This window comes from Lithobates pipiens, unplaced genomic scaffold, assembly GCF_037356315.1.
Source record: "Lithobates pipiens isolate NorthernLeopardFrog02 unplaced genomic scaffold, aLitPip1_a1.2 Scaffold_16, whole genome shotgun sequence".
NCBI classification, from domain to species: domain Eukaryota; kingdom Metazoa; phylum Chordata; class Amphibia; order Anura; family Ranidae; genus Lithobates; species Lithobates pipiens.
The window spans coordinates 69555958-69574075 of NW_027507748.1; positions in this window are offsets into that span (position 1 = coordinate 69555958).

Genomic DNA, 18118 nt, shown 5'->3' on the forward strand with positions numbered 1-18118 from the left:
AGAAATAAACTTGAGGGCCTAGCCCATAAAGTAATATTAATCGCTGGCAAGGTAAACCGCCAATAAAGCTGTGACGAAACTCACAACAGGCAGGTGGGTGGGAAATTCTTGTGACATCAGAATTTCCTGAGTAGTGGGCCCCTATGTAGACTCTTCTAGAGTTCAGGCCCCACACAGTCACCTCATGCTTCCAGTGCCAATCCCAAAGAAGCCACTTAAATTCCCTGTTTAAGTAGATGCCCACATAGATGCCTGCACCTTCTCTACACCACCAAGGATGCCTAAATTGAAAATGTCGAGGCCAATATCATTTAAGTGGACCCCAATCAAATCTTCGTAAATTGCTATTATCGCCTTCCAGCTCCTTGTGGCACACTACAAAGCCGCAGATCCTGCAAACAAATTTAGAGACCTGGGCATTCACTTAACTCCGAAACCGATCCAGGCATGAACCAGGAATGTGATGGGCCCAGACCAGACGGGGCATAATTTCAGACCAGACAATGGTTGGGTTAATAAAAGTGGCATAACATTGAGCAATGTCATGCTTGATTGCAGAAATCAGATGAACAGATTGGGACCAGCCTACGTCATTATCTCCCGCATGAATAATCAATACAATTTCTTACTTTTTTGGACTTTTTTGGTAAATGGGTACAGGTATGATGCACCCGATACCCAGTCACATTGGGGTGGGATCTGGGGGGCCCCCTTATTAAAGGGAGCTTCCAGTTTCCGATAAGCCCTCACCCACAGACTGTAACAACCACAGGCCAGGGTGGTCAGGAAGAAATGGGGCAAGGTACTTTGCGATAGGGGGCGCAGAGCTCCCCTGCCCCAAAGTACCCAGGCCCCATGTTGAGGGCATGTGGCCTGGTATGGTTCGGGGGGGGGGGGGGGGGCGCTTGCTCGCCCCCAACCTTTTCCTGATTTGCCAGGCTGCATGCACAGATAGGTATGGATTTTGGGGGAGACCCCACGCCGGTTTTATTTTTTAATAGCTGGGTGCCGGCAATTGTAACCATGAGTGATTTTAAATGGGATTTTTTTCTTTAGAAATGTCAGTTTTGCTGTAGCATGTTCTGTATATGCTACAAATACACCACTTGATAGGCACATTAAGGGGGGCCCCCAGGCATGATATTTAAAGGGATTTTTCATTTTCATTGTTGCATCATTAAAATTCACTGCTCCTGAAAAAAACGATTGTTTAAAAAAATATATATATATTGATACATAAGACCCCCATACCTCTTATATGGCCAATTACTTGCATATAAGCCTTCAAAATGTGCACTTTTGACTTTTCCTGTTCTGGCTCCCATACACTTCAATGGGGTTTGCTGTTTGGGTTAAAACATTTCCCCTGTTTGGTTGTTCTGTTGCGAACCGAACAGGGGGTGGTTCTTGTGACGTAGGGACATTAGATTGGAAGCTGCTGTAGAGCAGGGACTAATGTGAACATACTTGTTTATCTTATAAATACCAATAATAAATAAATAAATTGTATTGTGGGGGGGGGGGGGGTACGTAAAGGAGGGCTTATAGTGACCACAGATATCAGAGAATGATCAAAGATGAAAGCAAAATCCAACCAGCTCACAATTCCTAATTCCTGTAATGTAACCCAACCTAAACAACAGGATCACATAAGCATTCTCATTATTGGCCATCCAGGAGAGTCACATTCAACACGTTGTAAACAGCCCCATCCATATTTCAGGGAAAATTATGTTAATTGGAGATTTTCTGACCTGACCAATCACATTCTCCCACATGATCAGTTATATGGGCCTATCTACAGCTATCCCATAGGCCAGCTAGATCTTCCAACTATTGAGGAAAGTTGAAAAATAGTGCTGGGCTCGTAGGTGGTGTAAATGATCTGGTTCCAGGGAAGGCAGCTTCTACACCCCAGAAGATCTCCACGGTCTGCTTGGCTTGTAATGTAATGTAAGAAGGGTTGAAATGTATGCACCACACCTGCTAAGCAGGGCTGTCTTTAAGGCAGGGCAAAAGGGGCAGCTGCCCTGGGCCCTGTCATTCCTGTGGGGCCCAAAACAGCTGCCTCGTACTTGCCAACTATCCAGGTTTAAATTCCCTTGTCCCTTGAAGTTTTATTCCTGTGCTGTGTCCCTATATCTCAGCGTGAATTGCTGGTACTAATGCTTCCCAGCTCTGCCCTATTGTTTTGTGCAGATGACTCACCTGCAGACCCTGGGTTTACATATAAATAACCAGCATTCGTATGTAAATAGCGGTGACAATACTGAGTAAATAGCTGCGGCTGGTGGCATTGATATGTAAATAAAGGCGGCATTCCTATGTATATCATGCTCCCCTGCTGTGAGGAGGTGATGTGCTGTAACCTCTAGCAACTAATCAGTGAGCCATAATGTGTGCTGTAACCTCTAGCAACTAGTCAGTAAGCAGTAATGATATGCTGTAACTGCTGGCAACCAATCGCAATTGCTGCCTGATCTGATACGGAAAACTGATTTTAAGTCTAGCTGCTATTTATTGTATGTCTCAGAGTAGGTGAAGAGGGAAATTGCATGGAGCCCCAAGAACATTTTTACCCAGGGTCCAATCTATATTAAAGATGGCCCTGCTGCTAAGAGGTCTAAATACAACTTTATTCCATTATAGGTCAGGGGTACAATTCAAGAAATAGCCAATGCATTTTGGGAGTCTATGTGCCCCTCCATCAGGGCTTGACTGGCAACCAAGTGAACTAACCAGTAGTGCACTGGACCAATGGTGAGCTGAAAGCGCAAGTCTAATCAACAGCTTGTTTGATCCTCTATGAAATTGTGGAAAATATTATTAGGCCTCAATTTCCAGTATTGTTTTCTCTAAAACTAAGCATTGCACATGAGTCCCTAAATATAGTTAGTATCATTCTATCCAGGAAATAAGGACATTGTCAGTCACAGCTACCTCTGTACATGTATTCCTAGAGACACAAAGTCTGGATGATAGAGATCTAGCTTCTATTTGTGTATCTTGTTGCCTATCTCATATTGTGTCATGGTTGTGTTTTTCAGTTTTTTCCTGTGCATTCCCTATGAAACTTCCTTTAGGTCATAGTGACATAAATAACAAAAGTGGCAAACTTCTCTAAAATTAGCCCCGGAGAGCAGGAAAGGATACAAATGGCGGTGACCTTTGTTTTCGGTCTCGGGGTCAGCAAATATCATTTCAGTGTCAATTACTCCAAAGTGTTAGCAGGTTTAGCTTGTCTATCTGCACTTCATTACGGCCACTATTTCATGCTTCATCGTGATTCCTATTTTCAGAGGTATTTTTGTTCGGGTTATTTTGATCAGGAATGTAAACATGTCACAATAAAACTGAATTGCATTATGTTGATAACTTCACCTTTTTTGATGGCCTGTTGAGCAAAAAGTATTGCTGCTGTTTGAATTGCCATTTCTCTGTATTTAAGATAATCTCTCCACAGCAATTTAACCTGCGTGATCAAAACATGTCCATGTTGTGTTGTAAATACATACTCCTCATGGGGGTGAATTTAATGGAAAATGACTTGTATCGCTCTGTGGTTCCTTGACAGCCTGCAGAAAAATAACAATTTGCATTTGGTTGATCTAAGCTTTGTCAAAAGCAAAAAAAAAGCAAAAAAAAAAAAAAAGCCTCTTTCATATTTTCTATCTGTGATGCAGGATGTATTATTTTCTCGCTGCTAGTTAAAGTGTACCTGTAATCCCCATAATGTAAGTAAATTGTTGCTGAAAATATTCTAGCTCTCCAACTGAGGGCAATAACAGGATGTAGAACTGCGGCTCAAAAGCAACTAACAAAGAAAAAAAGGAAAAATGACACAACGGCTTCACCTCTATTATGTAATGATTGGACTCAAGAGGAAAGACTCACGATGATAATTCCTCATATGAGCTCCCACGTGCCATCAGAAAATACCTTCCTGGGAAGTCTGAGGTGTATTCCTATGAATTGAAACATGCATACAAAAAAAGGCAGGGAAACAAGAAATTCCCAAAGCAATTCTTCATAAAGGAACAGGCAAGTTTATCAAAAAATATATAAAGTATTTATTCCAAAATATTCACTTAATACCTATGTAGCTGTACCCCCATGGGGGCTGCTGATTTTGTTCATTTACCTTTTGCCAGCCTGCTCCGGTTCCGATCTTCCCATGCAATTCCATGACACAGCACTCCACACTCTGAATTTCTTAAGTTGCTTTATTTGGGAATACATTTATAGGGCGGGCTAATGAAGCATATGAGATGCCCTGTTAAGTCCCAACTTTGAAATGAAAGGAGATATTAAACCATAGCCATAGCGTTATTAATTAGATTCCCTTCCAGCAATCCTTCTCTGATTCCATTTCTCTCTCTAACGCACTGTCACTATGGACAGATGAACATCACTCTGAACAATGCTGTGGATGTTGAAACTCAAAGTCCTAGGCCTCACCACCTATTTCCGTGACTTGCGGTGTCCAACCTCCTTCACTAGCCCCGAGAAGTGCTTGATACTGTGGTCCTTGGATACACAGCATAAAGTCTCTGAATAGATCCACTGGGTTTGCACTCCCTTTGCACTCTCCCAACAACAGTCCATGCTCTACTCACAGAAGGTTGTTTCCCAGTCTTCTTCCTCCTTTTAGTTCCTACTTCCTCCTCCTGCGCAGTCTGGTACATCCCTGCTGAAGTCAATAATTCTGCTATTCAGGTCTCTGTGCCATAGCAGCTAATTTTGGATAGCTTAGATTTACATTTGTATTGGAATTTCCTTAAAAATTTGGCTAAAGTAACTGTTATGCCACTTACACATGATTGGATTTTCCAACGGGAAATGTTGGATGTGAGCTTGTTGGTTGAAAGTCCAACTGTGTGTATACTCCATCAGACATTTGTTGTTGGACTTTCCGCCAACAAATGTTGACTAGCAAATGATTGTTGTTGGACTTTCCAATCATGTGTACACAAGTCCGTCGGACAAAAATCCAAAGTACAAACACGCATGCTCGGAAGCAAGGACGAGCCGGAAGCGCACGGTCTTGTAAAAATAGCAGTCATAATGGAGATATCACATACGTCTTGTACATCACTACCTTTGTAATTGTCGGTCAATATTTGTGTGACCGTGTGTACACAACACAAGTTGGAGCCAACACCCTTTGAACAAAAGTCCGCGGTTTTGTTGTTGGGAAGTCCGATCGTGTGTACGAGGCTTTAGTGAACGTAGCGAATATGAATGCATCCGAAGTTATGAATTTTTTCCAAAGTAACGAATGGAGCGTAACTAATACAATTGCATTCGAAGTTACGAATGATCCGATAAATGGAAAAAAAGAAGAAAGAAGAGTTGGGGAAAATTTCTCGCCCTCCCACCCTGTAGTTTGAGGTTTTCAACGTCGGGAATTTTGGCTTGTCGTGTTTTCCTCTGTAATGCAGCAGGTGGGGTAAAAGTCCTTTTAGCTTAGGATGGGTACAAAAGTATGTTGTAGAGACCTGTCGGAGGTACGGATCCCAGTTGTTGGGATGTGTATCTGCATGTGGTACGTAGTTACTTTCCTTTCTCGTGAGGCCTAATAGGACCTTGGGGCTCCATGTTTTTTGTTACACTGTGGTGTTTATAAATTATTAAAATAAGTTATTAAAATGTTATTTATATTTTGGTTAATAAAAGGCTGCTATGGCCATTTAACTCCAACTTGTTGTGGTGTCATTCATTTCATTGAAATATGTTCAGGTGATGACTTGAGCAGAATATAGACAAGACATTAGAGTAATAAATACAGAAGATTCAACTGGACCTTAAGCTCGCCTCCATTAACTGTTGAGTAGAAGGAGAAAGTCTTTACTGTGGGTCAGGCTTTAGTTGAGGCCCGCTGTATAATTTCCATCCAGAATGTAAAATCCCTTTGAGAACAAATAAATAGATTTCATAAATAAAGTGACCCTATTGCTACAGGGTGGAAAGTATGTAAAGCCATCCTATCAAAGACGATGCTATGTAATTACCTTTCTGGTATCCCAAGTGTTATTACTCTGCAGGTATCTTGACTCTTTTGGGTGTGTGAATACTTGCTCCCGTCACACATGCTGCGATTCCTACTGACAACTCCTTCATCACTATGGGTTATTTGATACAGCAGGAGGAACCAAAGTAGGGAGCAAGTATTCAGCACAAATAAGATGAATTATGCCACGTACAAATGATCGCATTATCTGGCGGACTTGGTCTGGTGGACCAGAGTCCGCTGGACAATCTGCCCGTGTGTGGGCTCTGGCGGACTTTTTCTTCCCAAAAGTCCGGCAGACTTAGAAAGAAGTTTTGACTCAAAATTGTCTGCCGGACTACAATCTGCCCATCTGTGTGCTAGTTCACCGGACTTTTGAAATGAACGGACTTGCCCACACACGGAGAAAAGTCCGTTCATTTTGAATGTGACTCCAGGTAGACAGAACTAGCAAAGGAAGTGAACGTCGTCGCCTCCATCTGCAAGATTGACCCCTCGCTAGCCCCGTGACCTGGTATGGATTTAAAGGGGAAGCCGCTGAAAAAACAACAAAAATCGGATTGTGTGTACGCGACACGAGAAATACTCAAAAAGTACATTAGAATAAGTGAACAAAAACAAGACAATTAAGCCCTTCCAAACAGAAAATGAATGGTGATTCCAGGTAGGATAAATAGTATATATGATAGTGAAGGATCAGTCATTTTAAAGATGTCAGCAGGAAGAAATACAAGGTAATCCAGAAACCCATGTGATGACCATGCCACCCAAATGTCACAAGCAGGAGGCTTACCGGGAATATATGACCGCTGGAAAAGTGGTCAAATGATGGCAGGGACAGGGCCTTCCTAATCATAGGTGCATTTTATCTGATGCCCTCCATGAGCCCTAGGGGGAGTACAGTGGTGTGATCTTTCACTCTGGTAGACACAGTGGAAGACAGATCATTGTACCAGGCCTGTCCTGGTAACAAGCGATTGCTGTGATCAAAGTGATAGCATGTCAATAGTACGGAATGGCTTTCATAGCCATTCATTGTGTACTATAGTGATCTCTGTCATTGGTTATTGGACAGTGAGGAATAACAAAAATGGCCTGACCATGAAGGGGGTAAAACCTTTTAGAGGTCAAGTGGTTAGGCAGTTATGTCCACCCATTATCCATACAATCAGTTTTTCCCAAACTTAATACATGGCACAAATAGTCTATTAGCACTGACGGCGGTAAGACATTTTAACCAATTGCTGACCAGCCACCGTCATTATACTGCGGCAGGTCAGCACGTTCCCACGAATCGCCGTAGCTGTAAGTCGGCCGTTTAGGCGGGGATAGCAGGTGTGTGCACGCTGCACTGCAGGCGTGCCAAAGCGCGGTGGCAGCCAGTTGCAATGACCACCGGCCTTGCACGATCGCAGGCATGAGAGCCAGAACAGGGACGTGTGTGTGTAAACACACAAATCCCTGTTCTGTGAGGAGAGGAGAGACAGATTGTATGTTCGTACTGGCTAGGAACAAAGAACTGTCATCTCCTCTAGTCAGTCCCATCCCCCACAGTTAGAACACACATGAGGGAACACAGTTAACCCCTTGATCGCCCCCTAGTGTTGACCCCTTCCCTGCCAGTGACATTTACAAAGTAAACAATGCATTTTTATAGTACCGATCGCTGTATAATTGTCAATGGTTCCAAAAATGTGTCAAAAGTGTCCGATCTGTCTGCCATAATGTCTCAGTCCCGATAAAAATGATGATCACCGCCATTACTAGTAAAAAAAAAGTAATAAAAATGCCATAAATCTATACTCTATTTTGTAGATGCTATAACTTTTGCGCAAAGCAATATACGCTTATTGCGATTTTTATTACCAGAAATATGTAGAAGAATACATATCAGCTTAAACTGAGGAAAAAAGCTTTTTTTTAAAAAAAAATGGGAATATTTATTATAGCAAAAAGTACAAAATAGTGTTTTTTTTCAAAATTATCGCTATTTTTTTGTTTATAGCGCAAAAAATAAAAACTGCAGAGATGATCAAATACCACCAAAAGAAAGCTCCATTTGTGGGAAAAAAAGGACATCAATTTTGTTTGGGTACAGCGTTGCACGACCGCGCAATTATCAGTTAAAACGATGCAGTGTTCTGGGGTTGAAGTGGTTAAATAACTCCCCACCCAAAAAAAAAGAAACTTTGTTTAAACTCTCCAAATGCAATAAGTTTTCACTTATAGTAAAATCAATGTTAAAGTTCTGGAATGTAACTTTAGCACGCACAGCATTTTCTTATATTGTACTCCAAAAATAATCACCTTATTTTTTTTTTTCCTATATTAAGCTAGACTAATCTAAAATTAGAATGTGTTTGTCTGCAGTCTATATTTAGCTATATGAAAACTGCTGACCTTCAGCATAAATTAGGCTGCTAAACATTATTGTTTACACTCGTAATTAGGACCTTTCGCTTTGATTTGGAAACCTCTGTCTGCAAAAGTATTTTTTACATTTTTCCATCTATCAGCACACATTCCTCACTGGAGATGATTAAGCAAATGCCTTGTGTAAGTGAAAAAAAAATAAAAATCAACCACATCATTCAGACTGCAAAGTGCACATGTATTTCGTATTTCTTGATCATGCAAGAAAAGAGTAAAAATAACACGCGGGCTAAGATGCCTTGGAAAGCTAAGAACTCCCAAGACAGGAAGAAAGTGGTCAGGCGGTGACATTTAATACCAAGGTTAAAAATTACAGTCACATATGGACTGCCATTCACCTTGAAAATATCATAATTGTACTTATGGCTTTTCATCTTGCCCTGAAAGCAAAAGTTGTTGAAATGTAATCCCCAAATTCCCATAAAGGAAAAATTATTACCAAAATGCAAGCTTGCTTTGGAACATTTCTAGATATATATTCAGAAAGTTTACAAAGTGTAACAAAACTTTGATTGGTATGTTGATGTTCTCCGCCTAAAAATGTGGGGTTTAAAGTGACAAAACAAGAAAAGCTTCAAGCAGGTATGCACCTAATGCTGCGTACACAAGACCGGACTTTCTGGCAGAAAAGGTCCGACAGAATCATTTCATCAGATATTCCGATCATGTGTGGGCTTCAGCGGACTTTTTTCTGACGGACCTAGAAATAGAACATGTTTTAAATTTTTCAGACGGAATCAATTCCTATTAGAAAAACCGTTCGTCTGTATGCTAGTCCAATGGACCAAATACGACGCAAGGGCAGCTATTGGTCACTGGCTATTGAACTTCCTTTTGTAGTCTCGTTGTACGTCATCGCGTTCGAAACGAACGGACTTTGGTGTGATCGTGTGTAGGCAAGTCCGTTCCGTCAGAACTCCATTAGAAACTCAGTTGGAAAGACCGTCATGGTTTATTCTGACGGAAAGTCCGGTCGTGTGTATGCGGCATAAGAGGTACCTGCACATACTTGCAGCAGCACTAAAGCCGCGTACACACGATTGGATTTTACGACGGTATTTGTGTGATGACAGACTGTTGATGGAAAATCTGACCGTTTGTACGCTCCATCGGACAATTGTTGTCGGATTTTCCGTGGACAAATGTTGGATGACAGGCTTTAAAATTCTTCACGGACAAATATCTGTTGTCGGATTTTCAGAGCGTGTGTACACAAGTCCGTCAGACAAAAGTCAAAAGTACAAACACGCATGCTCAGAAGCAAGGACGAGACAGAAGCGGTCGGTCTTGTAAACTAGCGTTCGTAATGGAGAACTAACATTTGTGATGCAGAAAATTATGTAATCTTGAAATGCAGCGCACAATTCTCTTTTTCTTTAGGCCAGGTTCACACTATAGCGATGCGGGAACGCCGCGAATCCGCGGCGTTTTCCCGCATCGCATGACTCCCGCCGGCAGTTCACACTGCCCTATGCGGACGGCTGGGAGTGTCAATGATATGTTAATGACACCCCTAGATCCGTCCGCATATCGCAGTGCGATCTGCCGAATCGCACAGGAATCGGATCGCATGGTGTGAACACCCATGCGATCCGATTCTGCTGCGGACCAAAAAAAGGGTCCCGTGCGAGTTTGCTGCGGGAGCGATGCGAATTCAGCCATACTATCTGTATGGCTGAACTCGCATCGCTACGGAGATCGGATGTGATTTGCACTGCAGTGCGGTGCGAATCACATCCGGATCTCCCCCCGCAGCAGTGTGAACCCAGCCTTAATGGGATATTAATGAAGCTGCTTTGCTGGTGATACTGATGGAGTTATTGCAAACTAATTTTCAAAGGCTTTTTTTTTCTAATATAAAGAATAATATTATTATGCTTGTTATTTATTTATTTTTTGGTGCAAGTTAGCACAACACCATTATCCCGTAGTTTTTTAAGATCAAAGATACAACTATGTTGGTGTCCCTTGTTAATTTTACATTGTATTTTTTAAAATGTAACTGCCTACTCCCAAACTGTCATTTGAAGTAAAACACATAGCCAAGTATTATTCTCCACAATTTTTTTATTGTGCAATAAAAAAAAGAAAACAAATAAAATTAGATATGCTATCTGCCAATAGAATTTAACCAAAAAGTGCATTCTATGCATCCAAAAATATAGAAAATGTACCAAATCAAATCATTATTATTCAACCAAAAAATAAAATAAAAGCCTCATGCATGTGTCCAACTTCTTAATATAGGGGGTCAACAATGCCAAGAGTTGGTGAAAGCAGGGGTCTGTCACCCGGAGATAATTCCAAAAATCTTTTGGATTATTCTCCTGGAGCTCCCACAGCAAAGGCATATGACATAATTGGTCACGATTAATAAAGCAACCAATTTATGGTCCAAGAAATCCTCCTCCTGTTCCTGGACTGGACTTGGGTCAAAGCAATAACTCCAAGGCCAATAATAAATAACACGTTATCTCCTCCGATTCTGCAACATGTCTGATTGATGAATGCACTTTCAGAAACAGACTGAAAAGCACAAAATGAAAAGTGCGAAATGAAAAGCGCAAAATGAAAAGCATGAATCAACACTCACCAAACTTCTACTAACATGAAATTAGCAGAAGGTGCCCAAAGGGTGGTGCTAAAGAGCTGAAAAACCACATAGTACGTCACTACATTCGTGTTTATTGGCCAACAATTCCTTGCAGTTTGTATGCAAGACAAGTTCCTGGCCAACTCCCTCGGGACAAAAGTCAAAGGTTTTGTCTGCAGAAAATCTGATCGTGTGTACGATGCTTAAGGCTCCATTCACATCTGGTGGGGGGGGGGGGGATTGGGGCTGCATTGAGCAAAATGCCTTGCTGTTTCTGATGTGGCCGGTTCACACCATGCATTGTGATGGAATGAAAGTGGCATGCACTGAACAAAAATGACAGCATCCTGTACTCCAGTGCAGGACATTCAGTGTTCACCGGCCAAGAGAACTTTATAAATAAAGTTCATTAAAGAAAAAAAAACTGAACTGCATAGGGTGACAGTCAAACCTCAGCCGGAACTTTTTGTTTTTATAAAAATGCAGAGTTAGGCGCATCAGATTTTACTAATGCCTGTGGTCTTTTTTTTTTTTCAATAGGTTTTCCCTCACTTTCTGTTCCAGAGACACAATGGACAATAAGTTGAGGATTCTCCTAAGTGGAAATCCCACATTTGGCAGTTGTCCCCTTCTGAATATTTTATTTCCCCTCTATTCCAGTATTGGTGACAGCAATAACATATTGGATTTCCCCTTACTTGCTGTCATGGTGACAAAGGGCAACGCTCTGAACATGGTCAGGAAACTGGGAGTTCAGTGCCTTGAAAAAGCATTCATTCCCCTTTAAATTTTCCACACTTTGTCATTTTACAACCAAAAATGTAAATGCATTTTATTGGGATTTTATGCAATAGATCAATGCAAAATGGCCCATAATTGTGAAGTGGAAGGAAAATGATAAATGGTTTTCTCTTGGCTGCTTCCCTGAATTCTCTCCTTGCCCAGCCTGCCAGTTTAGGAGGACGGCCATGTCTTGGTAGAGTTGCAGTTGTGCCATAGTCTTTCTATTTTCTGATTATGGATTGAACAGTGCTCCGCTAGATGTTCAAAGCTTGAGATATTTTTTTTTATAATGTAACCTAACTTTTCCACCACTTTATCCCTGACCTGTCGGGTGTGTTCCTTGGCCCACCATATTTCACGGTGGGGATGCTGTGTTCAGGGTGATGTGCAGTGTTCATTTTCCACTACACATAGGGGGTTATTTACTAAAGGCAAATCCACTTTGCACCGCAAGTGCACTTGGAAGTAAAGTCGCTGTAGATCCGAGGTGAACATGCAAGGAAAATAAAAAAACAGCATTTTAGCTTGCACATGATTGGATGATAAAATCAGCAGAGCTTCCCCTCATTTCAGATCTATCCCTTAGATTTAGAGCGACTTCAAAGTGCACTTGCAGTGCAAAGTGGATTTGACTTTCATAAATAACCCCATAGTGTTTTGCTTTTAGGCCAAAAACTTACATTTTGGTCTCATCTCACCAGAGCACCTTCTTCCACATGTTTGTTGTGTCCTCCACATGGCTTCTCACGAACTACAAACGGGACTTCTTATGGCTTTCTTTCAACAATGGCTTTCTTCTTGCCACTCTTCCATAAAGATCAGATTTGTGGAGTGCACAACTAATAGTTGTCCTGTGGACAGATTCTCCCATCTGAGCTGTGGATCTCTGCAGCTCCTCCAGAGTTACCATTCACATCTTGGCTGCTTCTCTACATAATGCTCTCATTGCCCGGCCTGTCAATTTAGGTGGACGGCCATGTCTTGGTAGGTTTGCAGGTGTGCCATACTCTTTCCATTTTCGGACAATGGATTTAGCAATGCTCTGTGAGATGTTCAAAGCTTGGGATATTTTTTTATAACCTAACCATGATTAAAACTTCTCCACAACTTTATCCCTGACCTGTCTGGTGTGTCCCTTGGCCCCCATGATGCGGTTTGTTCACTAAGGTTCTCTAACAAACCTCTGCGGGCTTCACAGAACATCTGTATTTATAAAGAGATCACATTACACTCAGGTGGACTCTATTTATTAATTAGGTGACTTCTGAAGGCAATTGGTTCCACTAGATTTTAGTTAGGGGTATCAGAGTAAAGGGGGCTAAATACAAATGCACACCACACTTTTCAGACATTTATTTGTAAAAGATTTGAAAACCATTTATCAATTTTCCTTCCACTTCACAATTATGTGTCACTTTATGTTGGTCTATCACATAAAATCCCAATAAAATACATTTATGTTTTTGGTTGTAACATGACAAAATGTGGAAAATTTTAAGGGGTATGAATACATTTTCAAGCATTGTATTAGCTAATCCATGTTGGGGCTTAACCTGTTAACCGGTATAAGTACCCATCAGTAGACAGCTCACATACAGATCGGCTGTTGTCCCAGGAAAGTCTGCATCTTCTACATGGCCATCAATTTAACATGGCTGAGCCAAGCACCTGTCTTTCACAGCTTACATCAGCGATATGCAATTAGCGGACCTCCAGCTGTTGCAGAAAAACAAGTCCCATGAGGCATAGCAAGACTCTGACAGCCACAAGCATGACACCCAGAGGCATGATGGGACTTGTAGTTTTGCAACAGTTGGAGGCCCACTAATTGCATATCCCTGGCTTACATTATTCATCAAATAGATTTTCCCATTGAAGGCTACAGGACTTTCCTACCATGCAGGCAAATGATAGTGGTGGAAGGTGCTTATCACAGCGCTTTAACAGATAAGAGCTACAGTGCTTTAGAAGGGAACCACATTTATACACCTACTTCATTCAGAACAATTGAGTACTTTCTGTGATACATTTTTTATTTTCACTAACATCCAAATTTTAGGACACGCTTTCTGGGTGTGTCCCCTTCTTCAAGGTCCAAGCAGTACTGCTTGTCATTTTTAGGGATTACACTTTAAGTATGACGAGACATTGATGTGTAGACATTGGTATTCGATGCATGTAACAGTACATGGCCAAGAGTAGACTTTGCCTGTACAATAATGACCCATGATCAAAGAATTGAACACAGTGGTGTGGTCTGGTGCACTCATGTATGGTCAGTATGTAAACAAAATTCCTAAGTGGGTAAGGGACATCTTGTCTAGGGTTAGTGTGGATCTTGTGTGTCACCAGTGGTTGGTGTGGCCACCAAGAGGACAAAGCTTTCCCCCGAGAGCCCTGCCAGGAGGTGTGAATGTTGCTGAGTGACACTCACAGAGCATAGCTGTAGATGACAGGCTGCATGACATCCAAAGCAAAGTTCCGCATTTTTAGGCAAGAATTAAGCCTGTAGACAGGTGATAATTAGTAGAACGTTGAGACAGTGGCAGACAGGTGAACAACATAAGCCAAAGGACAAGTCAGAAGTGTAGCTGGATTAGCTGTCAGGATACACAAAGCAGCCCAGAGATATGTAAAGGAGTAAGGTAAGCCATAGATGATTCTATTATTTTTTTTCCCACCATGTTTGAAAGGAAAGAAAATCGCTCTAATTCCCCTCAATCAACACCGTCAGTGTTAATGTGAGAATGCCTCCTACAGCACTATTGTGACCTGGAAGGCTCCCTGCCGGCAGAACACAATGATTACTGCTAGCAGGAATAACCGCCAGCAGTAGTCACATGTAAAAAATCTGACAGACTGATTGTACTCAAGTCATTTCATGGATTCATTTGGGTACAACCAGCTTGCTCATAGATGGGTCAAATCTTGGCTGGTCCATGCTGAACTGGCGGTGATTCAATCTATGGCTGGACCTTTTCTAGGATGGACCTTTTACAGATAGGACAATGTAGTTGTGGGTCACCTTTGCAAGGGCTCTCCAATAGGGAGAGGAGGCCAGGACTGCCCCCCCCCAGTGGGAGTTAAGACTGTTAGCATACATTATGAGGAATGCCTGGACACTGGTCTCTCAAACTCCTACACAGACGTTTGTAACTTTGTAACTTTTATTTAGCTTGTTCAATCATCAGCTCTTATGATTGGAAGGGCTCGTGCAAGACCTGTATTTGCCCATACAGAGATGCACAGGTGTTCCCTGCATTCCCATTGATTTCCTTTTGACATTTGTGCGGGTGCGGGTGCAGGTGCGGGTCCTTGGCCCCGAACGCAGATAGTGTAGTTTGGTTAGAACAATGCAGGCAGTGTCCAGTCCATTGGGCAAAATTCTGCAGTGCAAGTTGACTGGATGAACAGAAGACCAATGGTCTTTAAAAGGAAATCATTGGGAAACATTGGTTCCCTATATTTGTTTCCATTATGCATTTTTGAGTTTGACCAAAGTGTTCTAAAAGTCGTTGTAAACCCTTTTGTCTTACTTTTATCTATAGGTAAGCCTAGAATAAGGCTTACTTATTGGTAGTGGAAATATCTCCTAAATGTGCGCCGTTAAGGAGATATTTCACTTGTAGTTCGCCAATGAAATCATCGGCGCATGAGCTGTGAAGAAACGCACCAACATGCTCTTTCTTCACCCAGCGGGTGCCTTGACTGATGGCTCCCGCACACATGTGTGACGTCACTCGGCTCTGGCCAGTCACAGAGCCAGAGTCCGCGGCCCCAGAAGAAAGAGGGGCAAAGATGAACGCGGCCTGCACAGGGGACAGCACGGGCTTCGTTTGCAGGTAAGTGTCATATAATGGGCTAGTATGCATCGCATGCTAGCCCATTATGCTTTTCATTTTCAGGCCTTGTGGGGAGCAAAAGAGGAAGTAAAACCCATCAGGGTTTACTTCCTCTTTAAAGTTGTACTTAAAAATGTACTTAAAATGACTACCTTATAACTATGCACAAGCCACTTCTTGTGTTCCTCAGATCATGCCAGTTGTGGTCATTGTGCAAAATGTTGGGGTAGAAGTTGACTGGCTGAACAGAAGACCAACGAACTTTAAAAGGAAATCAATAGGAACTATTTAATTTTTTTTATGTAACGTCACTTCGGCCTGTAGCCACTAGCTCGCCCACGGAGCCAATGCTAGTGCCTGGCAGTCGCGATCACAGCCAGGCTGCTAAGATCGATTGGGGCACACACGGAGAAGCGGCATCTGTGTGTGTAAACACACAGTTTCCGGTTCTCTGAGGGGAGAAGTGACAAATCGGCTGTTCATAAAGAGTACGAGCAGCGATCTATCTCTTCCCCTACACAGTCCACTCCCCCTTCAGTTAGAACACACACTAGGGAACACAGTTAACCCCTTTGATCGCCCCCTGGTGTTAACTCCTTCCCTGTCAGTGACATTTTTACAGTAATCAGTGCATTTTTAAAGCACTGATTGCTGTATTAATGCCAATGGTCCCAAAAATGTGTCAAAATTGTCCAACGTGTCCGCCATAATGTCGCAGTCCTGATAAAAAACGCAGATCACCGCCATTACTAGTAAAAAAAAAAAAATTATAATAAAAATGCCATAAAACTATCCCCTATTTTGTAGACGCTATAAATTTTGCGCAAACCAATCAATATACGCTTATTGCAATTTTTTTTACCAAAAATTCATATCGGCCTAAACTGAGGAAATAAATATTTTTTTATCTATATCTTTGGGGATATTTATTATAGCAAAAAGTAAAAAATATTGAATTTTTTTTCGAAATTGATAGTCTATTTTTGTTTATAGTGCAAAAAATAAACACTGCAGAGGTGATCAAATACCACCAAAGAAAAACTCTATTTGTGGAAAAAAAGGACGTCAATTTTGTTTTGGTGCAACGTCGCACGACCGCGCAATTGTCAGTTAAAGAGATGCAATGCTGAATCGAAAAAGTGCTCTGGTCAGGAAGGGGGTAAAATCTTCCGGGGCTGAAGTGGTTAAGCTGTACTTATAAAGTGGTCATTTTCGGTTAACTTCTAATTGTGCACAGGCCACTTCTTGTGTTCATTAGATCATACTAATTGTTTTTTAAATTGATTTTGGTAGATTTGCCAGTGTCCAGCCTCTCCCATGTTGTGGTATGTTATACACTGGAAGCCGTACAAAATAAAAATTCATAAACAAACAGAGGGCAGCTGCAAATCACACACTGCCCAACTTGTGTTTTCAATGCACTTCCAACACAAAAAAGAAATATGGGCCGAGAAGAAATAAAAAGGCTGCTGACAGCTTGTACATTACTGAAAACATTTAACTACTCTGACATTCTTTTTTAGAACAAAACCTGTGAGTGACTTATTAAGCTAATATTTGGATTACTAAATATTATGTCAGCTATTTCCACACTTTATTTATACAGCTGAGCAGAAATGTTTTTTGTGTAGACAAACAATACACTTAACATGTCAGCATGCATTTGTGTCCTGCCCTATACTATAAAATACGCGCTACATTGGGAGGATTCAGGTCCACGTTGCATGAAGTTCTGTGAAAATAGCTGCCGTTTGCACACGCTTGCGTCAACTTCTTAACAGCGATCTGCTGTGGATCACTTTTCAGAGGGCATTTGACAGGTGGCTTGCAGGTGATATGTCATCTCCTCACTGTTTTTAACCCTGTAAAGCCTGCCTCTCCATTCTACAGCCTTATTCACTTGAATGAGTTGCATGTAATGGTGGTATTGCCTGCTGAACGCATCGGGGGGGTATAATTTGTGCGGCAGCAGGTGTACATCCTCGTCCGACTGCCTTTGACCTTTAGGGTCATTCACTCTGTTCAATGTAACAGTAGGAAGAAGAGCCAGTGTTCTGCCATATAGCGTCCGTCCATCGGATAGTGTCCGCCCCCTACTGCGCAGGCGCAGCGCTTGCGCAGTACGGAGCAGAAGGAGATTCGGAAAATCTCCGAAGATGAACGGCGCCTGAGCCTTGAGAGGAGGTGCTAGCCCCACCATCCAAGTGGACATAGGGCTGCAAATATTAGAGGGACCCTCGCGGGCTCGCTTCGCCACGCCACGCTTCGGGCACAGCCTCGCTGCGCTCAGCTCTTTTTATTCCAACTCTATGTCCACTTGGATAGTGGGGATAGAACCTGGACTCACGGCGCAGGCGCCATTCATCTTCGGGTATTTTCGGAATCTGTGTGTCCTGTGTACTGCGCATGCGCAGTACACAGCGGACACTATCCGATGGGGGACACAATGTGATAGAA